Source organism: Corvus kubaryi, unplaced genomic scaffold (assembly GCF_017639235.1).
Source record: "Corvus kubaryi isolate FWS band 111438036 unplaced genomic scaffold, C.kubaryi_AGA036_p1.0 split1-131, whole genome shotgun sequence".
NCBI classification, from domain to species: domain Eukaryota; kingdom Metazoa; phylum Chordata; class Aves; order Passeriformes; family Corvidae; genus Corvus; species Corvus kubaryi.
Window position 1 is genome coordinate 5646670 of NW_024582073.1, and position 19512 is coordinate 5666181.

The 19512-nt window shown below is 41.5% G+C and overlaps 1 protein-coding gene across 4 annotated transcripts in view; it reads left to right on the top strand.

The window, feature by feature from the left end:
• The window catches only part of FRYL (FRY like transcription coactivator), a 171322-nt gene that overhangs the window by 878 nt on the left and 150932 nt on the right, over positions 1–19512 (top strand). For 2 of the 4 annotated variants that reach the window (XM_042053673.1, XM_042053670.1), the window contains exons 1-2: positions 4126–4267; positions 17672–17881. The gene's annotated coding sequence lies outside the window, so the exon portion shown is untranslated. Of the gene's footprint in view, positions 1–4125; positions 4268–5195; positions 5323–17671; positions 17882–19512 lie in introns of those variants that run through there. The other 2 variants (XM_042053671.1, XM_042053672.1) reach the window with 2 other exon arrangements.

Sequence of the window (19512 nt, forward strand, 5' to 3'; positions counted from 1 at the left end):
TAATTGGTGTTATCAGGCAGTCTTTATCTCTGCTTGTCCCCTGGGCCCATGCTAATGAAACACTCTCCAATACATGACCGTCCATGATGTGCATTATTAGTTGGAAGGCAGAAGATTTTGGCCTCATCAGCTCAAGAATGTTTTGTTTATGGAACTTTAGCACATTTATTAAGACAACTTATTTCATGCTTTTTTCCGCTTATCTTTCAGTACATTCTAGGCAAAGAATACAATGGGTTTTTAAAGCTTGAACTTTTGGGGGGTAGGACATGCTTATCAACTGCACCTCCTCTAAACACGGAACTTCAGTGGGGAGGAAATGGCAATCAGTCTCCTTCATTGTAGAAAATAATGACTCTGAGGTGCTGTTTTGCTTCTCTATTGTAAAATTAATAGTTATCCTTTCCATTTTCTCACTTCACTGTCTCCAAGTCTCTTAGACTTCTAATGGGACAAAAATAATTAAAATCGTGCAGCAAACTGGTGCGTTCACCATCCATTCAAAAATCTTACCTAGAACAGCCTGCTTGTGCGATGCTTAAAGGTTTCACCTTTCACCATACATCCATTTGTTGGCTTAGATCTTCAGTTCTAGGGCCATATGCAGCATAGATGGTAGGGCATATCTACATCCTTGGCACTTCATTCTCTGTACTCAAGATCTGTTTTTGAAGTTCATCCATAGAAAGAAATATCAACAAGGACACCCTTCTGACCCTCTGGTCTATTTTTACAACTTCCTTTATACTCATGCTATCTTTCATGCAACTATGAGAACTTCAGTCTATAATCAATGTGGCATCAACAAGTCCTCCTGATAAACATAAAATGTTGTTCTCTTGCAAGGCTTCAGGCTGGACATTTAACTCCTTTCTTGAATAGTATTTTCTCTACTTTCTGCTTTAACAGGCGCCATTATACAATATGCCATTTTTGGTTATAAATCTATGCTCTAGAGTAGTTCTTAGAAGAAGAACTCTCAGGGATCTTGAACTGTTTGTTTTAACAACAGGCACAGTGGTGGTTTGATGCTTCAGCAGTTGTTTTATAATTGCTGTTCTGTGTGGTTTTAAACACAAAAATGATAGATTATTTGTAATAGCATAAAGTTATATATTTTTGGACTGCTTTAGGAGTCAAAATTATTTTTAGAAGTATTGCAACTCATGTATCTATGTCTCTATAAACTTTTTATCTTTTATGACTTAGTATCATGTAAGAATGAAGAATATATTTGAAATTCAAAATACTGTAATACAAAAACTTGATAATTAACCGTTAGAAATTGGGAGTTATTTCTCGTGAAGGAAATGCCTCCAAGGAAAAATGAAAACTTTCAAATGATGAGATTTTCTTAAAACGAACTGATTACTTATATTAACAAGAAGTTGGAAGGTGTGAAAATTACATGGCTTCTAATTGCAGTCCTTTGCAAAACAAAGTAACTGGTGAATATTTAGAACTCTTGAAGGTGGAGCTCAAAAAATTATTAGGGTGAGTTCTATGCAGTCTGTCAAGTGGTTTAAAAGTTTAACTTTCTGATAAATTCTTTTTCATCCCCTAGTTAACAGTCAGTGACAGGTTTTATACAAATCGACTACAAAACAAAGAGGTAGCCTAAAAAATAAGTTAAGATTTACAATACTGTGTAAGACATAACTAAAACCATTAGATATATGAAAGAGTTGGGGTAAATGCTGAGCTGGTAAGGAAAGTCTCCAAAACAAGTGCTGGAAGTTCATGTGCTTAAGTACATAGAACAATGTGAATGGTGATTTTTTTTTTCCTATTGTTTTTTGCTTGGTGCTCTGGACAATACAGTAAAATGCAAGAGCTGAGAGGTTCTCGTGGCTGCCAAGAGTTAACAGGACTGTATTTGGAAAAATCTCTCCGTAATGAGGAAATAACAGTGCCTCATTAAAAAAAAAAAAAAAAAAAGCATTGTTGTAACTACTACAACTGGTGGCAAACAAAGAATCAGTTATTTGCCTGAAGCATTATGGCACATCAGCAAGAACCAAGAGTGGGTGTCTTTGAGGAGCTGATAGTCAAAGCCTCAATTAGTAAGGACTTTACCCACATAGATAATAATTGCTATTAATATTAGCTGGTACTGTACTGTATTTTGAAAATTACTTTACATGTTAACTAATCTTTAGAGCTATTTTGTAAAGCTGGCAGGTAAAGGAGCATTTGGGTTCTGAAAGTGGTGTGACTGTACATCCTGTAAAGTTCAGGTGCTCAGAGTTAAATACCAGTGGTCTGATTTTCATTGGTGGTGAGGTTCTGCTGCTCTTGTCTCAGTTACATGCATTTATTGGGAAGATCACTGAGCTCCTAACTCAGGATAATTCAAAATCAGAAACAACTTGTGGCGTACTTTGCTTCAATCAATTGTCGGAAATGATGCACAACACCACTAGCAATGAATCCTGTTTTTCTTGTTAGGTGCTCTATCACCCAGCATTCAGATTGTGGTACAATTGTTAAAATACAATAAAAAGTACTCCACTCCAAAAAGTCTATAGGGAAGAGTTAACCTCAGCTACCAGGATACCATTATTTTTTTCCTCTCCTGCTTTCTTTTCTTACTGGTTTCTGCAAGTTGGTGGGCTTCATCTGTCTTAAGGGTATGCAGCACATGGACATAAGTCATTGAGCATGGAGGGGCTTTTACTCCAAATACATTATAATAATACAAAGTGTGTTACAGAACTTTGAACTTCTAATAGAAATTGTTACAACTGTTGTGCTGCTGCATTTGTTGTTTTACTGGTGCATTTGTTCTTTGTGCTTGTCACTCAGTTCTGGTTTTGTTGGATATGCCTATTATAATACAGTACATGCATGACAGGCTTATGTTTAACAGTGGGAAAATGGTGACTTCAGGATTCTTTCTAATACAGTTTTGCAAATCTTGTGTTATTTTATCAGACTTCACGTGTATTTGTTTTTCTTTCTTCCCCCCCTCTGTTTTCTTTTAAAGCCTGGAAGCTTTGAGGCACTTTAACAGAAGATACAGTTACTTTCTAACCAGTTAGAACGTTAATGTTGGTACTGTTTCTATTACATTGGCTCCCAGGTCTTTGTGTTGTTTAGAAATACATTGTTACTTCCAGCCACCAGACCTGTTTTATTAGTGAAATCCTGGACAGCCCCCGTACCAGCTCAACTGAGGATGATGTTGTGAGTTATCTCATTACTCCTCCTCGCTGCCAGTGCATTGCGATAAACCTCGCAGCTTGGCGCCTGTGGGAACTACACGAAATCAAAGTGAAGTTCCAATGGCCAGAGCAGTCCAAGTGCTTTATATGCCATGCAAGGATGGCGGCAGCCTTCCCTGCCCTGCCCCGCAGGCTTCCTGGGAGCCAGGCTGCTTCTGCGGGGGAAGCCCGGCGGTTTGCGTTGGTAGAACAACGCGAGTAATTCCTGGCAAAAAGGCGGTATCTCAGCATTTGTGGAGCTGGCCGAGACACAAGTATTTGCCCTTATTCGCTTGGGGGAAGGGCGGATTTTCCGACTGCTTCCTACGGGCGAAAGGAGCGCTCTGACGGCACGGGCACGGCGCGGCGGGACCTCTGCGCAGCCTCAGCGCCTCAGTAGCCAGGACATTTCCTTGACGTTCCCCAGCCACACTGCTGCGTGCCCATAAAGCCGTTTTATTCCCGGCTACCTTGGTGATACCGGCCTTCCTAACGGCAGCGATCGGTCCTGCTCTCGCCGGGGGCACGGAGGCTTCCTAGGGCCGCGCCCCCGCCGGGCAGGCCCGGTGCAGGGCTGCTCGGAGCCGCCGGGGGCCGGGGCGCTGCCCGGGCGGGAGCCGAGCGGCTCGGAGGGAGCGGCGCCCGAAGCACCCCAGGGGGCGGGACCGGCCGCCGCCCCAGCCTATCACAGCAACGGGAAGCGGGCAGGCGCCGCCAATCGGGGGCTCGGCTCGCCCCTCGCCGCCTCGCGATTGGCCGGAGTGTGGAGAGGCGGTGCCTCGGGGGCGGGCGGGACGCTCGGGAGCCAACGGGGAGGGAGCGCGGGGGCGGGGCCGTGTGAGTGCTGCGCGCCTGCCCCAGTGAGCGCCGGGGCCGGGCGGGGCGGTGCGTGCCAATGGGGCGGCGGGGGGGGGGGGGCGGGAGCGCCGCGCCGGGACGTCGAGGTACCGGAGGGGAGAGGCGGCGTCGGGATAAAGCCGGCGAGGGATGCCGGTGTCGTGTGTCGCTCACCGGCTCCCACCAGGGTCGCTCTGAAGTGTGGGGGGAACCGCAGCCGCGCTGAGGTAGGCGGCGGCGTCTGGGGCTGCGGCAGCTTCCACCGGCGGCAGAGGTGAAGCGGCGGCGGAGCCGGGATCCGGTCGTGGCTGATCGGAGGGAGGAGGGGGCGCCTTGCCCCGACGGGAACGGAGCCTGCGGGTTGTGCTATACGGCCCCCGGCGCTGGCCCGGCCCCGGCCCTGGCCCTCGCCGCTTTGTTTACGGCGGGGAGGGGAGGGACGAGAGGGAGGGCAGCGTGTGGCCGGGCGGCCCTGCCCGCCGTCGCTGCGGGGGCACGAGTAGGGCGGAGACGGAGCAGGGATCGGCAGTGCTGCGTGCGCTTGGCGCCGCCCGGCCGGCCCCCCCCTGGGCTCCGGACCTCCTGCCCTGGGGAGACGGAGCCTGCCCCGATCCCCTTCGCGGCCCGCGTTCCGTCGCCTCGCGCCCTCTTCCGCCCCTTCCTCCCTGGCCGCGGCCCCACCCGTGCCTGCCCAGCCTTCTCAGCTTCCTAGCCGGCGGCCCCCGGAGCTCCCGGGGTGGGAGCGGTGCTCGCACAGCCCCGCGGGCCGAGCGTAAAGTGGCGGCGGCTGCCGCCGGGCTCGTCCCGCCCCACGCCCGCACCCGTCCGGCCGGCTCCGGCCGCCCCCCGCGGCACCGGGGCCGCGCAGCCGCCGGGCAGCCACCACCGCGGGGGATGGCGGGGCTGGGAGCGGGCCAGGCCGGCCGGGAATGGCGGGACGGAGCGGGAGGGTGGCACGGAGCCGGGCTTTGTTCCCGGCCCCGCCCCGCCTGGGGGTGCCCGGGGGCTCCGGCGGAGAAACGCGTGTCCCGGCTCCTGGTGGGGAGGGCGGTGCGGTTGAGCAGCGCCGCCCCCGGCCGCCCGCGCCGCCCTCCGCGCAGCTGGCCCGCTCCCCCGCCTTCGGGTGAAACTTGGGAGACCTGAGCGGCAAACTAGGAGACGTGTGTGCGCGCCCTTCGCTTAGTGTGCAGCGCCTCGCTGATGGAGTCGCTCTGAGGTGCTCTTAGGACCAAGTTTCACTTCTACAGTTTTTACAGTCTCAGATAGGCGTGCTTGTGTGGCTGTAAGTATTGTAGGGACTTAATTAATTTTATCCTCTCCACTTTCATGTGTATGTTTCTAGTACTTTGGTAATGTGATAATTTTTGCTGCTCAGTGGGCGGTTCGGTTTGTGTCTTGACCAGAAATCACTGTCTGGCAATCAGGGTAGCTCTAGCTAAAACATCCTAAGGAATCAGATGGAAAACTTAAAAAAAACCCTGAAAACCCAACAAAGCTCAAATATTTTGGTGGTCACTCATACTGAGAGAGTTGCAAAAGCGATTTGCTAATACGGTCTTGAAGGCAATCTGGAGATGAGGTAGAGAGATTTCCTTCAGAATTACAGATCTGAAATGGACATTAGGAAAGAAATATACTAAACCAGAGAATGAGTTCTTTGCTCCTTTGTGCACTGCATATCTCCCTGCTGCAGACTTCATGGAGTATATAGAGTACTTCGAGAAAGAAGGTGATTTGCTGATTGAGGGTTGAGCAAAGAGTGAAATTGACTGTAGTTTCTTAAGTATTTCCTCAACGTGACGTTTCATCAGTAGCCTGTTTCAATTGCTTTGCTTCTGTGTTGTTACTGTCATGCTGAGGATATGTGCCGAATACTTCAGAATCTTTGTGGAAGATCGTTGACCAAGTGCTGTAAAACCACACTGATTCTTATCTTGTGACACTATCTCAGGAAGGAAACAAAACTCCGTAAAAAAAAATGTGTTGCAGGTTTAGTAAGTCACGTATTTAAAGATGAGAACATTTTCACTGTCAAAAGCTTGCTTTATCTGTGTTTTTTAGAGGCCCTTAGTGGTACTTGATGGTGGTTGTTGACAGTAGACAACCGACTTCCCTGGGCAAATTGCTACTGTGAATGACTCCTTATTTATATTCCAAAATTGATTTGGTTAAACTCTGTGCTGACTTCTCTGGAAGTGGTATCCTTGGAGCAGAGTGGTGGTATGTTGCTTTGGGATGTTGTAGAGCACTGTTGCTGAGCTTCATTTCAAAAGAAAAGTTGTTTAATTCTTCTGTGAGGTTAGTTAAGGTAAAGTTGGAAAATTCAACTAATTCTGTTTCTGTTTGGCTGGCCTAAGTGAACCGAAGCGTGGCGATAGGTGGTTTTTGTGTAATAGCATAATACTTTTGGGAAGAGAAGTTGTAGGTTGTAGAGGCTAAGGCAAAAAGTAGAACTGTTCATTTTTCATGTTAATGTATTAAAGCTTTGCAGAGTCATCCTGCTAGGCTTCAACAGCTCAAGAGTGGTCCCCATATGTTTATTTCACTGTGAATGCTTGTCTTTCTAATTTTGGGTGATAAAATTAATTGCTATGCTGAAAAGTTTTTGCTAATACAATTGAGATCATGCTGTCTGTATTTACTTTTTCTAAGAACTTAAGAAGATTATAATTCCCTCCAGTGGGTATGCATCAAGGAAAACAACTTGGAAAACTGTGTGTTCCACATCAGGCAGGAGTTGCCTATTTTACATCTAGCTTTGTATTTCAGGGGGTTGTCTTCATCATCTTGCCTGGTGAAAACTTCTTCATTATTGCGTAAAGGACCAAAGGACAAATTTAATTTTTTTGTCTGAGTTCCTTAGGAGACATGAAGGCAAACTTTTTGCTTCAGTGGTCTTGCATATTATAGAACATCGGTTTATAATGTGCTCCCTCTAGCTTAGAGTGCCATGAGTTTTTAGCAGTTTAGCCTACATTTAAGCCTTAGTTTAACAGAAACTATAGGTGTTAGTGCAGATAATGTCAGAGGAAGGAGCTATATGCACATGTGGGTTATGTGAGTTACTGTGAGAAAAATGAGGATAATATTTCAGGGTTTGTGACCTTGTACCTGTAGTTATTAGTAGAAAATACCTCCTTACCAGTAGAAAATGTGATGTATCTTATCCGTCAGTGGGAGGGCAGCTGGCCTAGCACAGAGCCTCGCTGTGGTTTGCTGCTTTGTACAGCTCCTGCGTGCTCGCATCCAAACAACTTTGAACCTTTACAACTTTTGTATCTGTAGTAATCCTCCCAGGAATCACAGTGGGCTGGAGAAGTGTTGCAATGTTAGGAGGTTTTAGAATTCAGCATTATTCTTGTCTGGTCTTGCTCTAAATCCTGATGAACTCCAGTAATAAATGTTAGCCAGACTGACTCAGCTAGGGTTGCTTCTGCCTTTTTATATTGACTAAAAGAGCAGTTCTTTCTGGTATTTAGCTTGCTTATCCTCAGTGCTTGACAGTTAATTGTCTGAGTATCTGTGAACTGCCATATAGCTCTGTCTATTCTAAGACTTGTGTTGTCCTTGCTTTCCTTCCTTCCCCTCCCCCAAATCTATTATAATCCTAATTCCCTCTGACATGAACACCTCCCAGGAAGAATTACAGAATACAGTCTCAAACAGCAAGTGACCAATACCATCAGTGGAAGACATCAAAAAGGAAAAAAATCCCCTCGAGCTAGTTGAACAACAGTATTTGCTCTGGACATGCTTCAGTTTTGAGGGATTTTTGTATTTATCCCTAAGTTTTTCCTAGATTTGTTTGTGTGCAAAAATAGAAGAGGAACAAGTATTAAAACCAAAACCAAATCAAACTTCTAAGGTTGAGTTTGAGGTTCTCTGAAATGTCTAAATGTTTGGTCTGGTACAAGGACTTAGTGCCCAGAAGCTGTTGCTTTGGGGTTTTATTGGTTTGTTCTTTACATGGGTATTCTTGCCTTTGTCACCAGAAGCAACATGAATTGTTTTTTGTGGTTAGTGACAATAGTCAAAAGCTGAGCTGCATGGAGTTTGCACAGACCTTGTGACAGGAGGACCTTTCTTCCATCATTCCAGCTGCTGCTTTGACAGCTGGTCCATACAGGTGTAAGAGAGCTTTACTTTTCAAGAGCTGGGGCTGGGCTAGCCTGAAATAGCTGCAGACAAGAGTGTCTAGCAGTAGGCTTGGCTCTGTCGACATGCCACTAGAGTGGTGCAGCTGGTCACTTTGGAATTAGTGTGGTGATCTATTTTCTTCTTACTCCCTGTTTTCCAGAAAATGGGAGAAGACTCCTGGCTTGGACCTTTTTTTCCCCTCTCTTCTTTGTTTTTTTTTTTTTTAATTACAATTGAAGTTAGATGAGATGATCATGATAGTAAAACAAGCTTTGTGTGTTTTGTCAGCTAACTATCGGAAGGCTGCTTCAAAATTAAATAACTGATACTTGGGGAATATTTGCAATATTCAGGTTATATGTTAAAGCAGCTTGTCAGTGGCGGTTGCCAACATTTTTTTTTGTCTTAGGTAGCAATTCTGTCTTTTTATTGTTTGTTTCCCCTTATCTTTAGTGTGTTTCTAGAGAGTAATAGTGTAATTTTGCTAAACCAGATAAACCAGACTCTCTCTTGTTTGGGTGAGATTTCTTGTTCACCTTATCATACTAAAACGCTATCATTGCCTTCTTCATATATTAGTTAGTCTTTTTAGCATGCATTGGCCAGACTTCTATAAAGTATTCTAGGGAAGGTTCCAGTGGGACTTTATAAAGGTTTTTTAATTCTCTGGTGGGTGTATCTTGCTGGTAAGCCTTAGGGATCCTGTTTTCCTTCCATAGTCCTCTCAAGGTTTCTCTTTGTCTTCATAAACTGCAACTTTTAACAAAAAATATTCCTGCTCAGGTATGTTACGTTAAGGGGGAAGAGAAGCTGTAGGTTAAACGCAGCTTTAGTAAGTATCACTTTTGCCAACAGTCCTTGGGCCTACTATAGTTTGGGTCCCAGTGGGCATGATGTTAGTCATAGTTGTGCAGAGAGTATTCAAGGAACTCAAAGATACCCCAGCAGCATGCAATAGGCAAGGGAGAAGAGCACGAAGTAAAACGGTGTGTGCTGAAAAGATCCTTCTGAGGTTATGGGTAAGACCTGCCTTGCAATACGCAATCCCATTTGCTTAGCCTTTCACAAGCTTCCTGCTGCTGGAACTTTCACTGCTCATTTTTTGTAGTAGTCTCAAGGGCAATAATTGTGTAGGTTTTGCCAGCCCTGTGCAGTTAAACTTGTTTGTTTGGAGTAACTGAATATAATGTTGGACATCTTTATAAAATAAGAGCTTGAGAGAGCGTAAAAACTACAAATAGAGATAGTTTTGTTGTACTTGATCCAGAAGATAAGCCTCTAGTAATTCAATGTGAGAGACTGTTAAAAGAGAATAAAAGAAGCATAATTAATTTTTTTTAAAAGTGAAGAAATATCTATACCATAAGGCTTGGGAATGCTATGATAAAATGAGACCTCCGGAATTTGCATTTGAAGTTGATATTGCAAAGAGTGACTTTATTTGTCTGCTGGTGTTGTCCAGTTTTGCAAAGTAAAGAAGCATCTTCTTTTGTAAATGCCGTGCCCTAAAGCGGACTTGGAACAAACAGCAGACCTGGACAAAGGCTGACTCTCTTTAGAGGCATTAGCATGGAAGATAGTTGAAGTGTTCCTAGTAATTTTTATCTGTCTTTCATGAGCATAGTCCTTATCAACACCACTCCTGCTCTTGTGCTAAATGAGAAAGAGCTGTTGGGGTTGTGCCCATAGCAGCTGGACATTTTGACATTGACAGAATTTTCATGGTTTTTAATTAAACTAATCTAATCTGCCAGTAATGCTGATTATGTTAAAAAAAAATTGCTGTAAGCAAAAATACTTATATTTCTACCTCTGTAGACATCGTCCAAAACCAATGTCATCCGAAAAGCTGAAGAATTACTGCTCTGTGCACTGTGACTGCTGACTGGGTGATGAGTAGCTGCTGGTCCCATGATGGCTGTTGGAGTGACTCAGGGGGCTCCTGGATACCCCACACCAGCTCATAAAGAGAAAGGAGTTGCAGATGAGTGCTCTTATTCTTGGCAGGAGTAGCAGTATGTGGAGGTCTCCCTGACATCTTCCCTTGGATATGGCAAACCTGTTTCTGTTTCTTGACACAGAAATCATGGAGATCGTGCCCCATTTGCTCTGTTTCTTCAGTTTAGACCTTACCACTGCCACCCTCTTAGAAACTACTTTGGTGGTAGATATTGCATATAAAATTGAGGATCAGAAATGTTTCTTCAGATGGAGTTGATACATGTGTTTGTGTGTATATTTATACGTATTTACATGCACCTACTTGCAGAATTGATAGGTGAATAGCTGGGGAGGGTGAGAGTGGTGGATAGGAAGTGTGGGAGCAGAAAGCTGGGTAAATAGAAGCACAAAATAAGTAGAACAAGCTTTTGGTGCAGGAAACGGAGAGTTTTTACCTACACGTTTCTTTAACACTTCTGTGTAGTTTTGGGCCTTTGCTGTATTAGGGGAAAAAATGAACCTTATTTAAAAGCATTTAAGAACACTTTTCTTCCTGTAAGTAGTGATCAGGCTATGATATTATAGCCTGTAATTCAAAATCTGTAAACAAACCAGCAGTTAGGCACAGATTATATTTGTATTTTTTGTGGTGCTGAGGTAAATTGTGTGCAACTGCTTTGATTGAGTTTGAAGCCCAGCCTTGTATCTCCTGTGAGAATATCTAAAGAAGGTACTGCATAGTGTATTCCATGTTATGCCATAGTGCAAGTTGTTGTTCTCTTGTCTTGCCTTTCTAAAGTAAGAATAAATAGTTCTGTTTTCAAGTATTTCCTAGTCTCCATAATTTGAAAGTAGCTTTTATTGCATGTTCCCTTCAAACCATATCTTGTATATAAAACTCTTACATATAACTTACATAGTTTAAAGGCATAAAATCTTTGTGTCTCCAGTGATACAGATGTTCCAAGTTTAAGAACTGGCATATGTTAGGGACACAAGGCATTCTGAATTTAGCAGGTGGCTGTTTGAAAATTACTATGTGATTATTATGGGAAGACTAGAATGCATAGGAAAGAGAGAAATCACTAGGGCTTTAATAATGTTTTGTGCCTAGCAACAAGAAGAATAATTCAACTACTTTAGTGTTTATCTTATTGTTATGCTGGAGAATGCAGACTGGCCTCATTTGAGCTTTTCTAAACGTGAAACAGCAAGTTCATATCTCACCCTGTGTAAATACAGATTCTATGAACTCTTCAGGTTAAATGCTGTTTAAGAAAAAAGAATGGGTTGAGATGGTCTCCAAGTACAACAAAGTCCCCATTCTGATCATTGTAGTTCAAAAGCAGTTAGCACTACTGCTTTTTATGCAGTGTTTGTGTTCTGTTTCCAGAGGCCAGAGATAATTGCACTAGATTGGAATATATAAATTGAAATGTTTTTCTGCAACTGCTTGAGTACCTAAGAAATCTGCTAACTGATGTTATACTTGCTATATTATACATTATTTATGTTCTACTTCATTGTTGTCAGATCAGCATACTTGGAGAACTACTGGTGTTTTATATATAGGACCTGAGTTTAGTCTCTGTTGAAGATGCTTTGAGGGGAGGAAGTGGGGAAAGCAGTTTCCTGCTTTGTTCAAGGGAGTAAAGTGGTGTGGCTTTTTTTAGTGTGGGCGGGGCAGTGGGGAGGTGTTATTTATTTATTTAATTTGTCTAGACCTTGGTACTGAATGTGCATAATGTTCATGTTGGTTCCTCCTAATGTTATATCATAACTAAGAAAAATTGCCACATTTTTCCTTGTATAGATATAGTAACAGAACTGGTCAGTGGTTTATAGTTTTTGGCACTTTTTAAAAAAGAGGATGTATTTTTAGCCTTAACAGGCTGTTAAGGGATAAAATGTTCTACATAAGATGTTGATTTTTTATCGTTCATTAATTTCAGGTGCTTGAACCCTGCTAGATGCTGATCTCCAAAAGCTGATTGAATAAAAAGGGATTGTTTGTTTTGGTTTGAGATACTTTCAAAAATAGGAAATTGCCAAAAGCAGTTTGAAGGTGTGATATAAGGTCCTGTTCTTTGGATCTAATTTATTTCGTTTCATGCTTATAGGCTCATTTTTAGTTTAGCTGTGCTTGCAATTTATTTTGTAAAAAGGGAAAAAAGGAGTTTAGTTTCTAAAGTCATTTAGCATTTTTTGCATTTTCTCAGTTGTTGCTACAGTGGTGGTTGTGCAGAGGTCAGAGTTTAAAGCTCCTTGCCTACCCTGCACACTCATTGAAGTTCTCACTTTTCCTGTGGCTGAAACTTTATTAATATAGATGATGGTGAGCAGGGGTGTTCAGATGAATGCAAACACTCCAGACACACTGTTGTGTTTTACTGTTGCAGGCAGCAGTGCATCTGAGGAAAAGATGATGGTTGTTGCTCTTGATAAGGGTCTGCTGTTTTCCCTTCCTAGCACACATGAAATAAGAAGGCACACAGGTGATGATGATAAATTCTAGGGGACATAACTGCATATTACACAGACTTAGTTTTAGCTGTTTGCCTGGTGGAAGCAACATTCCTTTAAGGTAGTCTGAACATCTGGATTGCCTACAACCTCTGATACTAAGAGGGAAGAACTGTATTTTCTTGGTCCTCTGCAGATCACTTGCAGATTGAACACTCTTATTTTGCAGTTTCATGAAAAGCAGCACAGAAATACTTTCTCTTGGATTGCTAGTTCAAATTTATAGTTCGTGTAATAGAAGATAGCTAAGGTCACTTTTGGGGGGAGCCCAAAATATTTGGTTCTGTACTACAGCTGAGGAAACACTCCTCTAAATCAAGAACCAGAGAATAGCAGGGGTAAAGGAGCAATGAGAGGGCATTAGCACCATGGGAAGGTGTAACTGCATCACTGGTTTCTGAAGGCAGTAGGTTCCTTGTCTTGTGGCACTAGTAAAGGCAATTTTTCTAATGAGAATAATCTGAGAAACTGAAAAGGTCGTAGGCCTAGATGAAAATATCCATTCTGAATTTTGGCATACTCCTAATACTTTGAAATGAGATTCCAAAAGATAAAAAGTTAAGATTCAAAGAACAGGCAGGGTTTGTGGCCCTGGCCCGCTGGATATGATTTGGGATTCACTTACTTAGTTCCTTTTCATGCTAACTAAGGAAAAGGGAATTCAAATAACCCATTTTAAAATAATTATTACACATTTAGTACCAAGCCCTCCTAAGTTTATCTTGCAGATCCTTCTTCACTGCAAATGGAAGTTCAATTTTCAATTGAACTTTGTCAGTTTGTAAATGGAGAGCTATTTGTAATTCTTGGGAGAAGAAAGTGTTGAACCAGTAAAACACATGTAGTTCTCAAGTGCAGGTGGTTGGATATGTTCCAAAGTTTTGTTATGACAGAGATAAGCAGTTTTTTCTTCTTTTCCCATGAATCCTCTTAGGTGATCTTGATATACCTTGTGAGTGTTACCTCATTTCTGTATCAGTTCTGTAAAAGCTGAACCTACATTAATTTCATGCCAATGATCTATGCATCTTCCAGTTGAAATATTTGTATTTAATGAAGTTCTCCCTGCCCAAGTCCCCTGAAGGGTTGGATTTTGTATTCGTGACCCTGTGTCTTTCCTGTTTACGACTTTTGTGGTTCCTCACAGTTAATTGATCAGCAGCCACCCAGCCTCACTGGTTGTGTGGATTGTGGAGTGGAAAAAAACCTTACTTTTTTTCAGTAAGGAGATGGTTGGTGAAATTGGGAGAATACTGCATGACTACTGTGTTCTTGACAGCATTTAGTAACACTCAGTTCATTATGTACCATTTTAAATTTGTGGTGTTGATTGTTGTTATATACTATTAATGTAGTTAAAACTTTTACAGGAAACAAAAGAACCAAGTTGTTACTAAAAATCTGTTGATACACAGTGTGCCAAGCTTCAGTAAGGAAATGGAGTATATTTGGGTATGAAGAAGGAAACTTCATTCTCCCTCTTTATTCTTATGGCATCCAATTTTATGAGGTAGTTAGCTTAAAAGTGGCTTCTGTAATATTCAGGTGCCCTCAAGCTCTTCTTTTTGCTATTTCTGATGTCAGTCACCAGTATCACTTATTTGAGAGGACAGCAAGCCATAAGCTCAGTATAGTCTAGTAGTGCAGGCTATTGCTGAGGAAAAGGTTGGGAGAACAAGGGAACTGGTCAGCCACTGGAAATATTTCAGCCCTCTGGTATCATTTCCCAGTGCTGTAGTGGAAAAAATGAGTAATTAGTCTGTAACAAGGAAGTCTTGTATATAGTCAATATGTTGTATAATAAATCTAGTTTATAGTTACAATGTTGTTTTCTTCCTTCTACCCCCTGTACAAGGCGTGGTGTAAGTTCACAAGAGGACAGGCGAGCTCACAGGGGGTGGTGTGTTGTCTTAGGAATGCTTGTGACAGCAGGTTACTTAGCTCTAGAAAATGCTGAAGTTACAGGTCAGCCACAAGTTTGGGTGACCATAGTGCCATTCTGTAAATGTTTGCCCCTAAACTTCAAAATTCTTGTTGTAATTTTTAAAACGATGTCTTAAAAACTGATATAGTTTGTCTCTGCCTTTATTCTACCTGTGTAAAAGCAAACAGTGTGTTGAAGCCTGGTTAGGGTTTGTAGCATGGAAACGCCAATTACTTCTAGCAGTTGGCTAAAACTATTAGTATTTCCTTCTTTTGAAGTATCATCTTATTAAATCTTTTGGGCCGGTAATTATAAAGAAGGCCCTAATTTAGTGTGTTGTACGTATCTTTCTAAATGAACGTGCTGATACTTTGATTTCCTGCAACATCCCTGAAGTTTTTGGAAGTGATCTGCTGTACCACCTCTCCCACACTTAGCATTGGCAAAAAGTATGCTGAATTGGAGCATCTTAATTGCTGCTCAAAAGGTAAAGTTGAGTTCTGTCTTGCATAGTAGCCAACATTTTAGCAGCTACTCTGTGAATATAATACAACAGCTTGAAAATAATGCTCTTTAAACCTACCACCACCCCCCAAAAAAAGTTTGTGTAATAAAAAGTTACATGTGCTGTTACTTGATCAGGTTTGAGGTTGGCTGGATTTTTAGTTGCATTTTCCAATTCAGGTTGTTAGAGGAGTTCTCAATTCTTTTAGCTATAAAAGCTTAGAGGTACCATCAGTTTTCTTTCAACTAGTTTTTGAACCTTATGATAGCAAACCTCTTGTACTTTCAACTTTATTATGTTTCTTTTTTTCATGTTCTACTTCTTAACTTTTCATCTTCCATCGGAGTGAACCCCAAACACTGAAACTGCACCTGTGTGATACCTTTGACTTCAAATCTGATAAAGAATAGTTACATTTTAACTTGACAGCTGTGGTTAGGAAATGAAGCCCAATGAGCCAACAATATGCTGTAGCTACTGTAAGCTTCACTGGCATCTGTTGGAGACTTTTGACCTTTTTGCTACCTTTACTGATACTTTATTTTTCCTGTAGTCGGAGTTAATCTGATCAGATTGATTCTATAGAATACCTCAGGTTGTATTCAAATTCAGCTGTAGTTCTACTTGAAGTTCTGGGCAGGAGCTACGATATAAAATTCATTATTGCTCAGTGTGTACCAAAAAACTCGAGTACATTGCATGGATTTTCCCACCCTCTGGGCTCTTTCCAAACAGTCTGCCAGCTGAACTGACAGTACCTTCCTAAAGGTTGGATGATCAAGTCAGTTTTCAGCTTAACTTTATCTCCTTGCTTAAGCAGCTGGGCTGTTGGGTGGTGTTGTGGTACGAGAGGGAGGTTGAATCTGATGAGGTAAAGAAGGACGATGTGTTTGTAGGTGTTTGCTTTGAAGGCAGCAAGCAGGGAAGCCTCTAAACAGAACGCATTATGTACCTATGAATGTATGTTTTGCTTGAGATAGTGAGCCAAAGTCAACATATGCCAGGGTGGACTTCTGTCTGGGTATCCTTTCAATTTTATGAAGGGTAATAAGGCATGGGTTTGATTTTTGTTAGAGTGCTGCTCACAGTGAGTGTATCTGTGGAGGAGTTAAAGGACAGCTGACCCACTCTTTCAAATTGGGGTGAATGTTAAGTTTGGCATGAATTGATTTAAACTATTGCTTACCTTAAATTTAAAAAAATGGAGCAAAAAGAAGAGAAAAAAGTGAATAGTAAAGTTTATTGATGTAGGTAGGATGAAAGGTCATACATTTCTGCTGTGCAAAAAACTATGTTAACTTACCTAATTGTCTGAAGAGGTAAAAGGGATGCTGATTTGATGCACTGCATTGTCAAATGCACAAACTATGGAAAGCAGTCGACATTTTCACTGAAGAATTGCAAAATTTAACAGGTGAAATTCACAGTCAGAATTTTGTCTGTCTTTAAATGCTTCCCTTTGTAACTGGTCAAGTCTTTAAAAAACTTGACTTGCTTTTCCAAGGAATTACATAATATGTACTCAATTTAAATATAAACATCAGCTTGCCTCCTATTTGTAAAAGTTTATCTAATTTTCTTGCTTGTCTCACAGTCCCACTTTTAAGCTTTCTTTTACATCTTAAAATCTTCAGGATGTGGCTTTTTACTTTTAGATTACACATATGTGGGTCCCTCTTTTGTATTTTTGGAAACACTAATTAAGAAGTGGAACAAATTGTACGTAAAAGAATTGATGATGATTGAAAAGTTCATGCATCCTTAAAGAAAACTACTACATTTGTGCTGCATCAGAGCACTGAAAATCGTGCTGATGTACAGGGTTTTTTACCTACCTGGAATTTTTCAAGCTATGAATTTTAAAAAGAAGAAAAAAAAATTCCCCATATAAACTAGATGTTCTGGAGTGGTGGATTGCTACTGCATGATGAGACTTGAGTTGTTAAAAGCAGTTGAAAGTGCCTGATCTGCCTTCAGGGTGAAATGAAAAATACTGAAGTGCTTTTACTGTAGTTTGGCGCTATAGAAGAACAAAAACAAACTGCTGCTTAGGCAAGTTGTGGCAAGTATGTCAGTTGCATACAAATTTCTATTCTGAAGGAATCTCCAGAAGTTCTCAAGGCTTTGTTAGGAAGACCCAGCTGAAGTACTGCTTTGTTTCTTTTTCTGACCACATCCTCCTGCTAACTGAGCAGAGGAAAAAAAAACCGAAAAAATCAATAAAGAAATAAATAAGAGGACTAATATGAAAAAACTGATTCAGAATTACTTGTATTTTAGAGTGGTTATGTATGATTAATAAAAATATGTTTGTAACTAAAGAGCAATTAAAACCCTTCATAAGAATGGATGGATGCAGAATATGCTGAGCGTGGGAAACCAGATGTTATTTTGGTGTCAGTTTGAATTTTTCTCTTTCATGGGGAAAAAATCATTAAGAATCATTAGCTTCTGAGCAGAACAGCAGTTTTGAAGACACATGTAACAGATTTTTATAGTTAACTTTTCAATGATAAATTCAGAATTCTGAAGGATTGGGAAATTGTTGTCATCTCTGTTAAGTGTCTACAGTTTGATTGTATTTTCTCATTTCTTTTTCAGAGTTCTGTACTTCATTTGTCTGTACTGTGTTTGGAGATCTTTCTCCAGTTTTTGGCTACATACCAGCCGACTCAAAGCTGTTTACATCTTTGTCTACTCTTACATCTCGAAGCACAACGTTGGACTCGGGGGGGAAAATGTCTTGATGGATTGATCCTAAGTGCAACATGCTAACAGCCCGCCTCAGTGGTTAACAATGGCTTCTAAGTGGTAAGGTCTTTCTCTCAGTACTCTCATAAATAGATTTTCATGTATCTTTTTCTGGTTTTGCTTGTCTGTATTGTACTGTTAACACATTTTGAGCTGCTACTTCACATATCAATTATCTGACTACAAGACCGTTGGAACGGTGTTAAATCCAGTAAGAGCATTTGATTTAATACAGTGTAGTAACTGATCATGGCCAAAAGTCAATGTCTAAGGAAGAGGTCAGGAACAGGGCAAATAGCCTTCTAGTCACCTGCAGCCTGGGGACTTCTGAAGCAGCTGTGGTCTCTGTGCGTTTAGTAATTCTCGAATTGTAGTATTGATTTTGTGTAATTTCTGTATGTTCAGCAGTTCTCTCAAGTTCTTTCACGACCGTCAGTGCTCCGCGCAAGGCGGAGCTGGTGGGACCAGAGCCCTCCCTCCTTTGGGTTGTGCGCGCGGGCGTCTGCGCTCGGCCCCCTTGTGGGTGAGGCCGGGTACTGCAGTGCATTGGCAGAGGCAGTCGCGGAATCGTGGAAAGGTTTGGCTTGGAAGGGACCTCTAGCTCCTTAGCCAGTGTTCTAATTCCTAAGTCAGTGCCTCACAGACGCTCTTTTCTTTGCTGCTTTTCATGTAAGGATTTTACCAGTAGGAAATAGATATGCATTGATGTCAACTACAGGGCAACTATTGTCACTAAAGCACTTCTGAGCTGAAATGAGTATGGATAGATCTAACCAACATCTAAACTGTCCTTCAAAAGTAATATAACACACTGCTTTTCTATAGTCAAGCAGTAAAACTGATAGACCATGCTTTCTTTTGGCCTTTGAAAACAGAGTGTACATACACCAAATCACTACAGTGTGACAGGACAGAAATATTGAAGTGCTGTTGTTGATATGCTATTTGCTATGTGGACTTTTGTACTCAAGACATTTTTATTAGTTATATATTCTATAGTACTCTATAGAATGTAATAGAATATTTTATGTTCTATTATTAACTGTCATCAATAATTAGAATTTTATATGTTCTACAATATTTTCTCATAGCTCTCACTTTCCTTTATTTGTTCTATATATTCTATAGAGGAGAAGTATACAATAAAATAGAATTTGAATGCATGCTGAGATCTGCCATTGAAACATCTCCAGTGTATCACATACCCATGTTTGATTCTGTTACTGATTTTCATTTCTAGTTATATAACATGCTGGCTTGCTTAACTGTTTTTGTTAGAATTTTGTACCATAATTATTTTTGTTCTGATGTATTCTTTCTCTCAAAGTATAATAAATTTGTTGCTGCAGCAGTTTACCTTGAACACCATATCTTGCTATTGCTGAAGGAAGGCAAATACATCTTTGAACATTAGAGTGGGAACTCCAAATCAATGTTTTAAATGAAACAGAAAAATGGAGGCAGAGGGTTTGAGAACATTAGTATATTTTTTTACTGTAAGTTTTTGTTCTGTGGATGCTTTGGACAACTTCAGTTTTACCTAATTTTAAAAGTTTTTAGTGCTTATGTATGTTTCAACACTTCTATATGTTTATGTAGAAAATGTGCTCCAATTACAAACATCAAATGTTCAAGTTTGAGTTGTGTAGTTTTTCCTTATTGGGAACAAGGCTGTCCAGTGCTGATCTAGT